Below are 17,784 nucleotides of genomic sequence, written 5' to 3' on the forward strand. Positions count from 1 at the left end.
GTTAGGGTATGTCTACACTACAAAGTTAATTTGAACTAACAGACGTTAGTTCGAATTAACTTTGATAGGCGCTACACATACAAACCGCTAGTTTGAACTTAATTCGAACTAGCGGAGCGCTTAATTCGAACTAGGTAAACCTCATTCTACGAGGACTAACGCCTAGTTCGAATTAAGTAGTTCGAATTAAGGGCTGTGTAGCCACTTAATTCGAACTAGTGGGACGCTAGCCCTTCCCAGCTTGCCCTGGTGGCCACTCTGGGCACCACCAGGGAAACTCTTCTGCCCCCTTCCCGGCCCCAGAGCCCTTAAAGGGGCACAGGCTGGCTACGGTGCACGTGCCAGGTGCAAGCCTGCCAGCACCCAACCAGCAGACCCTGCACCTGGCATGGCACGAGCCAGCCACCCGCTGCCACACAGCCCTCCGCCTCTTCCGGGGACCAGGCTGGCGGCTCCCAGGAGCCTGCCCGGGGCCGCAAGAGGCAGGCGCCCACCTGGTCTAGTGCAGAGATTGTGGACCTCATCCACGACGTCCACACTAGGCACAGGAAAGTGGCCGTCTAGGGCAGGATAGCTGCCAACCTGGCCACCCAGAAGCAGGAGTGCATGAAAATCAAGGTGGTCCAGTGAGACCCCCCCGACCCTGAGCCCTGAGCTTAGAACGGCCGTACTGGGTCAGACCAAAGGTCCATCTAGCCCAGTAGCCTGTCTGCCAATAGCGGCCAACACCAGCTACCCCGGAGGGGATGGACCGAAGAAAATGACCAAGCCATTTGTCTCGTGCCATCCATCTCCAGCCTTCCAAAACAGAGGCCAGGGACACCATTTCTATCCCCTGGCTAATACCACTCCATGGACCCAGCCTCCATGAATTTATCTAACTTCTCTTTAAACTCTGTTCTAGTTCTAGCCTTCACAGCCTCCTGCAGCAAGGAGTTCCACAGGTTGACTATTTGCTTTGTGAAGAAGAACTTCCTGTTATTAGTTTGAAGCCTGCTCCCATTCATTTCATTTGGTGTCCTCTAGTCCTTCTATTATGGGAACTAATAAAGAACTTTTCTTTATGCACCCTCTCCACACCACTCGTGCTTTTATAGACCTCTATCATATCCCCCCTCAGTCTCCTCTTTTCTAAGCTGAGACGTCCCAGTTCCTTTAGCCTCTCTTCATATGGGACCTATTCCAAACCCCTGTTCATGTTAGTTGCCCTCCCCTCTCCCACCTCCTTTTCCCAGTCTCCCCGAGTTTTGTTCAATAAAGAGAGTTTCTATTTTTGAACACACGTGTCCTTTATTTTGTACATCAGGAAGGGGGGCTAGAGAGGGATAACTGGAAGGAGGTGAGGGAGGAATGGGGTACGAGCCCCCGATGGGGAGGACTGGGGTGGCTCTGCGGGCTCCTCAGGGTGGAAGCTCTCCTGCAGCCCCCCGATTGACCCCCTCTCCCGCCCTCCCCAGATGGCAGCCTGCGGCAAGTGCAGCTGGGCTGATGGCCGAGTGCTGTGGTGTGCTGAGTGTGGGCATTCAGGGCACTCCAAGCCAGGACTGCTTTGCTGTCCCTCATCGAGTTAGACAAGCAAGCGGGGAACTCCTGAGAACTGTCTGTCCGGGGTGGGGGACAGGTCCCTTTAAGCACAGCCCTCGGCTAGCCTGAGACAGCAGCTCCACGCTCTAAGTCCTAATTTGATGCCCTGCTGGCCCTGCTTCTGGCCAGCCTTAACTTCGGTTCAGGGTCCACTCAATGTGGACATGCTAGTTCAAATTAGCAAAACGCTAATTCGAACTAGTTTTTAGGTCTAGATGTGCTAATTCGAATTAGCTTAGTTCAAATTAACTAATTAGTTCGAATTAGTTCTGTAGTGTAGACATACCCTTAGTTATCTAATAGCTTTAGTTTGCAGTGGCTTGAGGAATTTCTTTTTACTATTCCCTGCAATCCACATATTACCATAACATTTGGGGGTCTTACATAATCATAGAATCATAGAATACTAGGACAGGAAGGGACCACGAGAGGTCATCGAGTCCAGTCCCCTGCCCCCATAGCAGGACCAAATACTGTCTAGACCATCCCTGACAGACATTTATCTAACCTATTCTTAAATATCTTCAGAGATGGGGATTCCACAACCTCCCTGGGCAATTTATTCCAGTGTTTAACTACCCTGACAGGAACTTTTTCCTAATGTCCAACCTAAACCTCCCTTGCTGCAGTTTAAGCCCACTGCTGCTTGTTCTATAGTCAGAGGCCAAGATGAACAACTTTTCTCTCTCCTCATGACACCCTTGTAGATACCTGAAAACAGCTATCATGTCCCCTCTCAGTCTTCTCTTTTCTAAACTAAACAAACCCAATTCTTTCAGCCTTCCTTCATAGGTCATATTCTGTAGACCTTTAATCATTCTTGCTGCTCTTCTCTGGACCCTCTCCAATTTCTCCACATCTTTCTTGAAATGCGATGCCCAGAACTGAACACAATACTCCAACTGAGGCCTAACCAGCGCAGAGTAGAACGGAAGAATGACTTCTCGTGTCTTGCTCACAACACACCCGTTAATGCATCCCAGAATCACGTTTGCTTTTTTTGCAACAACATCACACTGCTGACTCATATTCAGCTTGTGGTCCACTATAACCCCTAGATCCCTTTCTGCAGTACTCCTTTCTAGACAGTCACTTCCCATACTGTATGTGTGAAACTGATTATTCCTTCCTAAGGGGAGCACTTTGCATTTGTCTTTATTAAACTCTATCCTGTTTACCTCAGACCATTTCTCCAATTTGTCCAGATCATTTTGAATTATGACCCTATCCTCCAGAGCAGTCGCAACCCCTCCCAGCCTGGTATCACCTGCAAACTTAATAAGCGTACTTTCTATGCTAATATCTAAATCGTTGATGAAGATATTGAACAAAGCCGGTCCCAAAACAGACCCATGCGGAACCCCATTTGTTTTACCTTTCCAACAGTTTTGTGAACCATTAATAAGACCAGGCTCCCATGGTGCTAGGCTCTGTATAGGCACACAGTCAATGGACAGCCTCAAAGAGCCCACGTTATAAACACACAAGACAAACAAAAGGTGGGAGGAGAAAGAGGCACAGAAAGAAGCTGTGACTTGCCCAAAAGTTCCATGGCAGAGCATAGGACAGAACCAAAATCTCCTGCCTCATAGCCTACTGTCCTGTCCACAAGAATATGAGATTTCTCATCTCGCCCTCAAAATATTGTTCAAACAACTGCACCACAGCCAAATTTTGCCAAGTTGCATGTTGAAGCCACTGAATTTCACGTGGCTGTCTCTCCAAAACCATAGATCAGCCCAGACCAGATTTCTCTATAAGCTGTGTGCTTGTGTGGGTTTTCTTCATTTTTACTGGTGGTGCACATTCACACATGCATAAAAAAATTAATTCCACACATGGATGGAAAAAATCCACACATGGATGGAAAAGATTAGAGAGAACACTGGCCCAGACTCCTGTACCTGGCCTGGGTTTTGAATTTGTAACAAGACTTTAAACCACACAGACTTGTAATGAAAGTTAAAATACCCCACTCAGCTAGCTATTTACCAATTTAAGAGCTCAGCATGTTGGCCCCTTCTCAGCACATCCCACATATCACTCAACAGGTTAGTGAACTAATCTTTCCTAACAGTAACTAATGCTTTGATAGGCTGGTGTAAGATTTAATATCTCAATTAGATTATTATTGTAACCAACCTGTGATCATGTGGGCACTTCACAGCACTATTGTGAAATTCGCAATAGTGGACGTAGAACCCAGATATTTCTACTTCAAAAGCAAAGGCTCCCCATGCGTGAGCGAGGAGAGGTGCTCTTTCGTGTATGCTGATGTCGTTCTAATTCCATCCATTAGAGGACAGGTGAACACATACACTCTGGGTCACTTCCAGGAGCCAGCATCATCTGCACCCAATCATATTCACAGTTTGCAGATACAGGTTGGCTGGCACTCCCTGGTCCGGCACCCTTGGGACTGGACCGATCCCAGACAAGGGATTTTGCCAGACCAGGGGAGGTCATATCTGGCCCCCCTGCTGCCAGCCCCCCAGCCCTGGACTGGCCACCGGCCTCCCAGATGGCTCTCCCCTCCTCACCGCCGCTGGCCTCGCTGCTCTGCCAGTCCCCCCTTCCCTGCTATGCCAAGCAGCCAAAGCTCCAGCCCAGCTAGAGGGCCCAGCTGGGCTCTTGGTCCCACCAGGCAGCCCACCTGGGGTGTACCAGACAGCCCAGCTGCGGGGAGCCCCGTCACCAGCCCTCCCCCAAGACTCTCTGGTCCTGGAACATCCAGGGTCCTTCCACAGGCCCCCCAGGAAGTCCTGGTTGACAGAGGTTCAACCTGTACTGTAACACCATCCAGATATGAAGAGTAGCTGCAGTAACTAGAAGCCAGTCAAATAAGCAGTCACTGATAATCTGATGTCACGGACCACCAGCCAACCACCCATGATGACAACATGGATTCAGGAGGAGGTGGAGGTGCAGGGTCTGCCCAGGAGATAGGGTGCAGGAGTGGTCTGATGGTGGGGGGTCTGGGTGGGAGGTAGGGTGCAGGAGTGGTCTGATGGTGGGGGGTCTGGGTGGGAGGGAGAGTGTAGAAGCAGGCTGGGAGTGGGGATCTGGGTGGGAGGTAGGGTACAGGAGGGGGTTGGGGGTGACAGGCCTGGGAGGAAGGTAGGATGCAGGGGTGGGGTGGGGTCTTGGCAGGAGTGGGTGCACTTATCTGGCTCTGTACCTCCTGCCCCTCCCAGGCACCACTCCCTGCAGCTTCCATTGGCCATGATTCCAGCCAACAGAAGCAACGGGGAAAGCCTCCAGGGCCGTGTCCACACTCAGGGGTTCTTTCGAAAAAAGTACCCTTTTTTCGAAAGAACTTCCCCTGCATCCAGACTCAAGCCGCGTTCTTTCGAAATTATTTCGAAAGAACGCAGCTTTTCTTTCGATGGCGGTAAACCTCGTTTCACGAGGAAGAACGCCTTCCTTCGAAAGTTCCTCTTTCGAAGGAAGGTGTTCTTCAATGTAAAGAGGCCGTCTTCGAAAGAGAGCATCCAGACTCGCTGGGTGCTCTCTTTCGAAAAAGCGGATTTCCTCTATCGAAAGATCCGCCTGCAGTCTAGACGCGATCTTTCGAAAGAGGCTCTTTCGAAAGATGCTTTCGAAAGAGCCTCTTTCGAAAGAAGCCTGCAGTCTAGACACAGCCCAGGTGAGCAGTTTCCTGAGGTGGTGGGCAATGCAGAGCCGCTTCCTTTTCCCACAAGCCAGAGCTGGCTCAATAGGCTCCCCTCTCCCCTGCATGGTTGGAGCACCAGTGCAGGCTCCCCACTCCAGAGCGGGAGGGGCAAGCCCCGAGCCTGCAGTCCACCTGCAAGGCGGTCGCGGACCACACTTTAACCACTGACCTAATACATGGACAGTCTGACCTCACACATACATGTTCACCTAGATCATTTGCTGAATCCTCATATGGCAACACTAGTGTGACATCCTATCACACATACACATGACTTTGTCCCACGATTATTCACCTGCCATCATACTTTACACAAGTCCCCTGTGGGACTGTCCAGGTAAGTGTTTTCAGGAAAATAAAGAGGTCCGCGGAAAGGTGATGAACGTTAGTACAGATCTGGGAATACGTCAACACGAACAGGGAGAATTAAAAAAATAGGAGAGTGTTTACATTTCCGAGTTTTCTCAAGGGAACTAATGTCAACAAGCAGAAGTCATTAAAAATAATTTGCCAAACCATGCTTCCACTCACTTCCTCTGTCGACAGATTGTGTCCACATCTTTAGCTCCCCCAGTCGACTTCAGGTGCTTGGTGACACCATCTCTCTTGCTTGGTGCTGTGGGAGCACAGAACAGTGTATGGGGCATTTTGGGACCGAGCGAAACGTCCCATCAGGCCCCACTTTGTTCAAGGGCTTTCAGCATGCTTTTGTGCCTTTTTTCTCACTGCCATTCTCTGCTGTGCAATCCAGCATCTGCAGTGAGAAAGAATGAATCCCGCACTTCTCTTGCACGCTCTGTTAACTGTTGTGAGGACTTCATGCACGGCAGCAGAGATCGTCTTGACATTTCTGACAGAGGAAGAAGACTCGGAGGAGCCTGACAGTGTGCATGATATGGACAGTGGCAACCTGTCATTGCATTTGGCAGTCCCAGAGCAGCTGTGCAGGGTAGATTGGCACTTTTGGGCTAGGGAAACCAGCATGGTTGGTGGGATCGCATCGTCAGGCAGGTGTGGGATGAAGAGCCGTGAGTGCAGAAGTTTCGGACGTGTAAAGCAACCTTCCGGGAGCCATGTGCTGAGCTAGCTCCCAAACTGTGGTGCAAAAACACCAGAATGAGCGCTTCCCTCTCTGTTGAGAAGCATGTGGCAATTGCTGTGTGGAAGCTAATGGCTCCCAATTGCTACTGGTCAGTTGTAAATCAGCGTGCAGTGGGAACATCTACCCAGGAGTGGTTTGAGGCCAACTGTGGCAGCTGGCGCCCCAGGCAGAATGCGCAATCGGCACCCCCGCCTGCAGGGCCGTCAATGGACTGACGTCATCATCGGGCACCCCAGGCGGTGGCGCCCTAGGCAGCAGCCGAGTCCGCCTATAGTCACGAGCCACCCCTGCGTCTACCCCATTGGGGCTGTACTTCTGCAAGTGTGCAGGGCAACAAACCACTTTCTGCTATGGAGGACTGTGACTCTGGGAAACGTGCATGACATAGTGGCGGACGGTGGACATGGGATTTCCCAGCTGGGGAGGGGGGGAGGGCAATAGATGGCACATATATTCCGGTTTAAGCCCCAGCCTACCTTGCCACCAAGTACATCAGCAAGAAGGGGCCCTTCCCAATGGTGCTGCAGGCAACTATGGATCTCTGTGGGCATTTCACAGACATCAGCATGGAGTGGTCTGCAAAGGTGCATGATTCATGCATCTTCAGAAACACTGGCCTGCTGGTGGGGTCTTTCTTTCCAGACCACAAGCTTACAGTGGGAGATGTGGAAATGCCTATTGTGATCCTGGGAGCCCCTGCTTACTACTTGCAGCCCTGGCTCATGCAACCATACACGGGGTATCTAGACAGCAGTAAGGAGCATTTTAACAACAGGCCGAGAGGTGCTGTCTGGTGGTCGAATGCACCTTTGGAACATTGATGGCAAGATGGAGGTGTCTCTATGGCAGGCTAGACCTCACTGAGGACAATATTCCCATGGTTATCACCTTCTGACACACTTTGCATAACTTATGTGACTCTAAGGGGGACTTGTTTGCTCAGGGGTGGAGCCAGGCACAGTGCTTGGCTGCAGAGTTTGAGCAGGCAGATTCTAGAGCTATCAGAGCACCTCACAGGGCTGCTGTTGACCTCAGGGAGACTTTGAAGGTGCACTTTGAAAATGAGGGGCACTGAAATAAACCCCTGTTACTCTGTGGCCTTCCCCTCCACCCAACATAGCCAGCAATATGCCTTTAATGCCTGCACCAAGGATTGCAGTCACTGGTCTGTGACAATGTTAAACAGTAAACAAAGCATAGAAATGTGATAAAAGTGTGCCTTTATTCATCAGAAAACAGTGCACTGAAACACAAGAAAGCCCCCCTGAGAGCTGGTAAGGGAGGAGCTACTCACTCACAAATGTGTGTAGGTCCAGGTTGAGACAGGGAGTGGAATGCATGGGAAAATTGAGGACTCCCAAAGAGGGAAAAGGAACATGAGGGCAGAGAAGGGGCATTGCTGGACATAGAATTTTGTATCTGCTGGATGGAAGGGTGAGCCCATGTTGGCTCACTGTGCTGCTTCACTAAATGCTGCGGGATTGCACTCTGTTCCTCCATGACATTAACAGGTGTGTTGTGAGCAAGACACGAGAAGTCATTCTTCCGCTCTACTCTGCGCTGGTTAGGCCTCAGTTGGAGTATTGGGTCCAGTTCTGGGCACCGCATTTCAAGAAAGATGTGGAGAAATTGGAGAGGGTCCAGAGAAGAGCAACAAGAATGATGAAAGGTCTAGAGAACATGACCTGTGAAGGAAGGCTGAAAGAATTGGGCTTGTTTAGTTTAGAAAAGAGAAGTCCGAGGGGGGACATGATAGCTATTTTTAGGTATCTAAAAGGGTGTGATAAGGAGGAGGGAGAAAACTTGTTCATTTTGGCCTCTGAGGATAGAACAAGAAGCAATGGGCTTAAACTGCAGCAAGGGAGGTTTAGGTTGGACATTAGGAAAAAGTTCCTAACTGTCGGGGTGGTTAAACACTGGAATAAATTGCCCAGGGAGGTTGTGGAATCCCCGTCTCTGGAGATATTTAAGAGTAGGTTAGATAAATGTCTATCAGGGATGGTCTAGACAGTATTTGGTCCTGCCATGGGGGCAGGGGACTGGACTCGATGACCTCTCGAGGTCCCTTCCAGTCCTAGTATTCTATGATTCTATGACCCTGATCGTGCATTCTGTGACCTGCCTAGCAAAGCCATCCATAGGATGGTTTAGGAGCAGAGACTGGGCAGGGGTGGGGCCTGTGGCAGGGTGCCTAGGAGACTGGGGGTGGAGACAGGCCCTGAACCCCGTGAGGGTTGTCCCTGCTGCCTGGCGAAGGCCTGGTTGTCCTCGCAGTTCCTCAGCTCCCTTTACAGAAGTGGTTCCCAATATCTGCTCTCACTCGTGGATTGCTGTAGCACTTTGTGAACCCAATCCTCCCTGTTCTTTCTCAGACATTTCCTTACCTATTGCAACTTCTCTGCCATGGAGCCTGGAGGGGCGGTCCAAGACTCCGCTGTTCAGCACTATGCACAAAAAAAGAGGCTGTGCACATAGAGTCCTACACTGTAACGATTCATTTACAAAACCTTTTTCCAACATTTCCACTCACTTCCCCACTGACCCTTGCAAGGAACGCATCTCAGCAAGCACCATAATCATGGTGAGTGAGGGGATGGGGGTGTCTGGCAGCTGTGAATGCGGACAGAAGAAATTCCAGCTGAGGCTAAAAAATTCCCTTTGCAGGAACCTAGTTCTAATGATGCCCCACTTCTCCACAGATGGGTAACACCCTGGCAGACCTCCCCTTCCTCAGGGTAAGCAAGGAGACCAGGGCACAACTTCTCCAGGCTTGTGGCTTTCGCCCTGCTCCATATGCAGCCCACGTCTGTTCCACTTTGGTTCCTGTACAATCGATTGCGGAATGGTATGGACTAGCGACCTGCAATGGGGGAAGGAACAAAGCTGCACGGCCATGGAATCTGAAGCAGAACATTTACAAATACCTCTCCAAAAGTTTCGATAGCCTCTCTCAGCAGGGTTCCATTGAGATCTTGGCGAGCATCAACCTCCTACTCAGCCACACTGATTAGCTAAACAGGGCTACGTGCAGCTCACAGAAACACAGCCAGCCTCTCCCTTTTCCACGCTCTCAGCCCTGCCCCACTAGCCGTAGCCATTACCATGTGTCTCATCCCCTGCTTCCTGGTCCCCGGAATGTGGTTGCTCAGATTGTCTCTATCCGTCACCAGTGGAGAACAATTCTTAGCTGCCAGACACACTTGGCGACTAGGGGGGAGACCTAGTCCTTGTCTACCTCAACTTCCTCAGCTACAATTTCATCCTCTGGGTTAGGGTCCTCCATGTCCTCCGATGTATCCATGGGGCTCTTGGCGGTGGAGGTGAGGTCACTGCCCAGGATAGTCTCCAGTTCCTTATAGAAATGACAGGTTTTCACTGAAGTACTGGAGCACTGGTTCACTTCACAGGCCTTATCTTGTCTCCGTTCTTTAATTTTCAATATGCATTACAGTGTGTCCCACACGTACCACTATTCACACAAGGATCAAGAAATGTGCCCGTATGTGTGTCAGTTCCTATGGGTCACTCGCAGCTGGGACTGGACACAACAGCTCCTCGGTGCTCCAAATGCGGAAGCGTTTGGTGTACTAGCCAGGTATGGGCACCTGGGAAGATGCCAGGAGACAACTGCTTGCTGAACCAGCATGCAGGAGGTGGGGGGAATGCCAGGGGCTCAGGCAGAAGGAAATGGGATTTAAATTTCACAAGGCTTGCAAGGGGGTGGGGAGAGTAGCTGGTTACTTGGCTGCAGCGCAGTGGGTTTAAAAACGCTGAGTAATTGGGACTAATTGGGAATTGTGGGCCACTTCCTGGAGGCCAGAATCAGCGACAAAATACCACAAGGTGTCTACACCGCATATTTGTCTATTGCAAGAGGAGGGGAAAAGACAAAAGTCCTTGTGGAGCTGGAAGATTTTTCTTAACAAACGTGGCCAATTTTTGCAACAAAAGTCATGTTGCAGTGTGACCACTCATGCAGTTTTGTAAACAAAAGGCACTTTTCCTCAACAAAACTTGCCAGTGTAGAAAAAGCCTATGTCTGCATTGCGCATTCTTGCGCAAGAAGATATTCATTGCCATGCCTCATTTGCATACCTAATAAGCTGCCATTTTTCCGCATGGGGCTTTTCCGCAAAAAGAAGCAGTCTATGCTGCTCCTTCTTGCGCAAAACCCCCCTCTTGCACAAGAGCCATTCTGCCTGAAAATAAGTGGCATATCTTCTTGCGCAAGAATGCGCAATGTAGACGTAGTCCTTACAAGACTTTCAGTTGACGAATCAGATGAGTAAGGGAGGATGTTATAGTGAAGATAAATTGCAAACTTACTTACCATCTTATAAAGCAAGAACAAAGGGGATGTCAATAAAAACAAAAGGCAGCAAACTTAAGACTTTTTAAAAACCTATTTCCTTTTTTAGTCAAAAAATTGACCAGTAAACTCATAAGAGATCACTGTAAGCAAGACAAAAGGAGTTCAAAAAGACTTGGGCATTTATGAATGAGATAAAGATTGTTAGTTACATTTCATAGGACAAGAGCATAAGCCAACTGCTAATGTCTTGGGTTTCAGAAATTAGATTACCACTATTAACAATTTATTTCCTAAGTACCCATCATGGGGATTTTACACCTTTCTGTGGAATATCTAGAATTGGCTACAGTTAGTACTGAACTAGATGGACTCCTGGTGTGATCCAACATGATAATTCCTATGGGTCTGTGTTTGCACTTCATGAATGCAGCCTATTAGCTAGCTAAAAGAACATTTATGCTTAGAATAGCAGGCTTGTGCAGTGGAAGATCAAAATCCAGTTAACAGAATTTAGGCAAAATCTTTGAGCAACGGGTAAAGGTTAAGTGATGGAGAGATGAACATTAAAATACTCCCTTTAAATCTACCTCAAAAAATGACAACCATGGACATTTTAAAAGAAAACAACAATGTTTAGGGAGTGAAAATCAAGCTGAAAGTGCAGGTGTGATGGGGCGGAAGCGCCCCGCACTCCAGTCCCGCCGGCGGCCGCTTATATGGCAGGGCAGGGACGGAGTTGCGGCACCGGGTGCACTGCGGGCTGAGCAGCGCCAGCGCCTGCCTACCAGTGGTGCAACCATTGTTCCTGGGAGGCCCCGGCTGGGCGGAAGCGGGGGCACGCCGGAAGGGGTGGGACCCTGTGGACCAGGAGCCGGAGCAGGGATTTAAAGCCCAGAAGATGCTGGGAGAAGGGAAGAGAGCGGGGAGAGCAGCTCCGCATTGGGGACCCGCAACGGATGGGACCCAAGGCAAGGAGGTGAGCCCAAGGACAAGGGCATGTTGGACTGCGGAGAGAGGAAGTAGCCCAGGGTGGGCAAAGGGAGCCTGCGGGCTGGCGAGTTACGGCAGACGCCCCGCCAGCCGGACAGGACGGCATAGGCGTTCGTGTCCTTAGGGCCCTGGGCTGGGGTCCATGAGAGGGGGCGGGCCTGGACCCCCCTCTCCCCATGGTTGGAACGGGGACGGCCCCGCCTCGGGGGCCAGCGAAGCCCCAACCTAGGGGAGGGCCTACGAACTGCTGTTAAGACAGACTCGGACGCCGGAGGGCACTCAAAAAGGGATGAAGGAAGCATGGGACCAAGGGGGGTGACGTGGTGCCAACAGGGCACCCTATAGACCCGTTTACAGGAGGGATCAGTTTAATTTTTAACTACCAACTAGTTTGGAAGATTAATCCACTTTCAGCTCTTCAAAATGAACTTGCATGTGTGCATTTTGATTTTACTCTGTACGCCCAGTGATATCTATGCGAGAAGTAGTCTCCCATGCACACTTCTCCAAAAGAACTGGAAGTAATTTTATTTAAGAAGAAAAAAAGAATCAGAGGAGCAGACGTTTCTGATTGAGACACAGCAAATGAATGCCAGAAAGTGGTAAAGAATTCAGGAGGATGAAGGGTGTGGCATGTGGGTTTTGGAAAGGAGACAGGAACCCCACAGCAAAGAAAGGGGCAGACAAGCAAAGCCTTATATGAATGGCAGATAATGGTAAATGGGAGCAGGCTTTCCCCTGCGTTTGCTTTTGTTGTCTCCTTCTTGGTCTCAAGGTATGAAGCGTCCTACTGCAGATTCAGTTCTAGACACAAGCTCTGCACATGGGTAATAATTTAGCATTCCACCCATGACAGGAAAAATGTGGCTACAAGCACTCAACTATGGCCTTGTTGGCCTTTTTTCAATAAAATTGTAATTGGAGCTGTATTTCCCGGGTAAGGTGGCCTCATTCTGGTACTGTAGCTCTGCAAATACTTTTCTTAATATTGAAAACAGTGAGGATTGGAAGGGTTTATATGATTCCACAGGAAACCCATCAAGCTGTGGAACTTAAGGAACATTTTATTAGTGGTGCTAACAATCTTTACAACAATAATGGGGAAAGTCAATATTTCTGTAAGTTGATGGTAAGAAGTGTCGATTGACAGTTTCTTCTGAAGTATGACTTATTGTAACTAGCAGTTTCCTAGGAATTTATGATTGTGGTTTTCCCCCAGAAAACTGTCTAGTGGATATTTCTGAGGTTTCTGTGATAAGAGAGTTTTTACATCTCTAGCACCAGAGGACTGTGGTAAAGGGGTGGCCTTAAAATACCCAAAGTATTGCTTATCTGCAGTTTCAGAATAAGATGTGCTCAGATGACACAGAACTGCACATTTACATTTACACATTTAACTTATTTACATGAATATCACTTGATCAAGAGCGGTGTTACAGCATATTGCAGTTCAAGGAGTTTCTATGGAATGGCCAGATTTTCCAATGTGTTCAGTGCCCAGCTGTGGCATAGCCCGGGTGGGCCTGAATGAGCCATGCCCCACCCACTTTTCAGTCAGACTCACCCACGCAGGCTGGGACATGAGGGCTGACCCCACTCCGCCTGCAGCTCTGGCCAAGGAGCGGAGCTCCCTGGCCGGATAGTGGGGCTGGGGCATGGGGACTTACCACCCCAATTATTACTTCCCTACCCAAAGTGGAAGCCTATCCAAGTGGGCCCTTGTGGCTACACCACTGGTATCCAGCAAATCACATTCTTCTTACAAAGAGAACTCAGCATCCAGCAGCTGTTAGTAATCTGTCCCTTCTCCCATCAAAATGCAACTGTTACAGACATTCCCCACTGACTTCCGCTCCCAAACCATACTTACAGTAAATGAAATAATTACAGCATTTCAAAGGATTTGGATTTGTATCCAAAACACTGTGTTCCTCCAAAATCAAGAGCTCATCTGAGTATCTCAGTGACAAGGCTAGTCAGACAATATACAACTTGACAGGCAATAGTCACGTGCGTTGATGGTAATGGCTAGCATGTGTTGAATGCAGAGGAGAGGTGAAGAGGGACCGTCACTCATTATAATAATGAGCCACTGCAGGGGTGCAAGCTAGCAATTTTCTTCATTGGTTTGGGGAATTATCAACCACATGCAAATCAATAGTTGTCTCTTCCCTCCATAGGGTTGCCAGGTGTCTGGTTTTGAACCGGACATTCCAGTATTTGAGCTTTCTGTTCGGGAAACAAATTGAGAAAATATAAATGAGAAAATATACATGTCCAGTATTTTCTAAATAAGATGTAATGTAGATTGTGACGTCATGTCAAGTGTGTCCAGTATTTTTGTTGAAACCATCTGGCAACCTATCCCTCCAGCCTCCATTGATTGTCCAAAAACAATTTCCTGCTAGGATTTCCAAGCTGGCCCTGACCCCCATGTGCCTCACAGGGACTGTCTCCTCCTGCAATATACTCTCCCACCTCTCCTTGCCTGTCTGCAGCTCCTTATAGGGAACACCTATTTCCCCTTCTGCATTGCCTCACAGGCCTTTCCTAGTCCATGATGATTACTTAGATCCATGTTTCTCAACCTTTTTTTGTGAAGTATCCCTTTTTTTAAAAAAAATGAGAAGTACCCCCGAAACCTACAGATACTTGTACCACTGGTTGAGAAACCCTGACTTAGATCACCTCCTTTGCTATATACACAATAACAATAGCTGTAGCAACTGCAGCAAGTACTGGAAAATTATTGCTATTGGTAGCTGTCTTTTAAATGCAATTTTGTATCTGGAGACATGGAAACGAGCAAGTACCATGTGACTAGCCCGCTCTCCATAGGCCACCAAAAAGTGCTCTATCAACCACAGTTTGGAGACCGATGCCTTCCGTGGGTTACAGTAAGAGTATGTGTGTGTGTGTCCTGTTTGGATAGCAGCTAAAGGAGAGACCTCTTTTTTAACTCAAGTGAGAGGGGCATGGGCTTTTTGAGTGTTAGGATCTGTGGTTTAACCTTGCTCTTACTGTGATGTTCTAAACAAACCATTGTGTAGCAACTAAGAAGTCGCTGTACTTTCCATACTGGCACAATATGACTATGTCTAAACTACATCCCTCTTTCGAAAAAGGGATGTAAATTAGGCAAATCGAAAGTGTAAATGAAGCAGGGATTTAAATATCCTGCGCTTCATTTGCATAATTGCGTCACAGCGTTCTTTTGAAAAAGGGTATTTTGAAAATGAAACCTCTGTCTAGACACGGGTTTTTTTTTAAAGAACTTTTTTGAAAGATCCTGTATTCTCCCATTTCATTTGCACTTTCGAAAGAGGGATGTAGTTTAGATATGTCCTATGAGAGGGCAATTAATACGCAGACTCTCTACTGTCTGTTGTATGAATTGTATGTTTGTCCAGATATGTAATGAAGACAAAATTCTACTCTGCTCCTTCCACATTGGTGTGGGTCCAAAGCATCCTTTGATTCTAAGCCTAAAGAGTCTCCTTTGGAATATGGAAGGGGATCCTCTATGCATAAAGCCAACCTCTCACATGAAAAGGAGAGGCTAAGGAATGGGTGGAACAAAAGAGCGGGCAGGCAACACCTAGAAATGCACACGTGCCCCATAGAGGTTACTTTCCTCTGAAATACTGGCAAAAGCTGCATTGCTTTTCTATAGTTCCTAATGACTCATCCCTGCCATTAGAAATGTGTTTCAGGGGAGCAAGTGGGAGAAAGGAGAGGAAGCTGATGCAAATGTAAAGGATACCGTGGCCTATGAGGACCTCAGCTAATCGGCATGGTTTATAGGCCACGACCTTACTTTATTCTTCAGGAGGCTTGTGGGTAAAGAAGAAATAAGTATCCAATCACCCACCTCCACTCCTCATCCCACTCCATGCTATATCATGGAACAATGCAGAGCAAAATTCTTTACATCCCTCTGTACAGGCATACAATTTGAATCTGGCTCAAGATTTATATTTGCATCCCAGTTAAATTGATAGACTAGTTCAAAGCAACTCACTCCAACTGTTTTCTTCCAAAATAATTCATCTTTGCTCCCTTGTCTCTCCAAAATATGACAAAAACAATCCATTGTTAATGAATCCCTGAGGGCTCATTTACCATTAGAAAAACAAATCCTTAACTCATAAAACAATGAAGCCCGTTCCCATTTTTTCTGGGATAAGCTACTCCCATTGAGAAGTGTGACTGCAACCCAATGTCTTTTAGGAGGCTCAATAATCTCTCTCAAGCTAAGAAATGTCATTGAGAACTATTGATAATGCTGCTTCTATGTATGAGTAATATTTCCCTCTCAAAGGTGGCACACTGGACAAAGAATCCAATTCTAGTGCTGGCCGAAGTCATCCTCCTTTAGCTCAAGTAGTCAAAGTCTGTTTGGTTGACGTTAAAGGATATATGGTTTATTTAGTAATTGTGTCTTTTGACTGTAGCACATGCATACAGTGACTACTTTTCAACAGCTGGCCTAACCATCTTACGGCAGAAGATTTCAAATCAGCCATCCCCAAGTTTCAAATACTTTTTTGCACTGTCTTGTCAAAGGAGGCCTTTCTTCATCACTCCACACCAAATGATAGCCACACATCAAACAAGAAGTCTGAGAATAAGCAGATCAAAACAACAGGAGATTAGCTGCCATTCTGTTCACCTATAGAACAGATGTTCCATTTCCTAGGCACCTAAAATCATCTTCCAAGATCACATAATTTACATCAAGCTGCTTGTTTTTAAACATTCAGTCTGGGCAACAAACTCATTAAGAGATTCTAATTGTTCATAGCACAAAGAGTAGCAATTATAATTTTTGCATCTGCTTCGTAGCAAAGAAATAGTTGAAGACCGTGCTGTCTTTGAACTGCTGGTGGTTTGCTCCACCATTAGGTGGCACTGTTAATATTTAGGGACAAGGGATGTCATGATCTTGAAATGTACAGTAACATGGACATGATTGGATTGGATGGCCTCTAGAGGACCCTTTCAGTCCTATGATTCTATGAAACATGACTCATAAGGCAATTTCTTGCAGTATCTTAAGAAGCCGTTTTGGTATGCAGCTTAGCATTATTGTGGGTTGGATTGTATGTATCCTCTTGGGGGCAGAAAGCAAAAGTGAGGAAGAAATGTGACAGACAAAATTCAGAAAGACTGGTAGTTCAGAATACTGCATTGAAAAAGTGCCAGAAAAGTCTGGACTTTGGGGACAACATGTGTGAAGCAGGATTCTGGGGGAATCCCTAGGGAGAAGCTAATGTAAATTCCTCAGCTCCAGTTATGCAAAAACCCAGTCTTTTGAAGCTATGCCCTGAGGACAAGATCTGCTGACTACCTGCTTCAGAAGGCCAAGATCAAAGGCCCCACTTGTATAAAGAAACAGCTGATCTGTCCAGCTTGTGTTCTGGTTTGGGATCAAAAGCAGATGAATTCCTAATCACAGAAAAAACCCAGCTTGGGTGAGTCTTCAAGGACTAAAACCTACCAGACCTAAAGTAGGGGGTGATCGCTAGAAATCTTTTTAGCATGCACACTATTTTTCCCACAGGAATAAATGTGCTTGCTTAAAAGAACCCTCGTGATGACTTATAACTATGGGCAATACACTAATCGCTGCCCTCGGAGAAAATAGGGAACATAGCTCCTGGCCACCTCTGATGCTACTATAGCAGCAGCGGCTGCAGCTGGAACCCCAAACCAATTTGAATTGCCATAGGAGTGCCGGAATGCTGCTGCACACAGCTCTGAGGGCTGGAGGTGAGGGGCTCATTGCAGTCTGGGAGGTACTAAGGGCTAACTGTCCAAAGCCCCGCCCCTTCCATCCAAGGCCACGCCCCTTCTGGGGCATGGAGGCAGGCCCCTCCCATACCTTGCCACAGGACCCATGGTGGCTGTTGGCCCTGCCGGGTGTTACAGATGAGTCAAGTCCAGATAGACTCATAGACTTTAAGGTCAGAAGGGGCCATTATGATCATCTAGTCTGACCCCCTGCACAGTGCAGGCCACAAAATCTCACTCACCCCTTCTAGAATAATCCTCTCACCTATATCTCAGATATTGAAGCCTTCAAATACTTTGAAGACCCCAAGATGCAGAGAATCCTCCAGC

Source organism: Pelodiscus sinensis, chromosome 17 (genome assembly GCF_049634645.1).
Source record: "Pelodiscus sinensis isolate JC-2024 chromosome 17, ASM4963464v1, whole genome shotgun sequence".
In the NCBI taxonomy this organism is placed as follows: Eukaryota; Metazoa; Chordata; order Testudines; family Trionychidae; genus Pelodiscus; species Pelodiscus sinensis.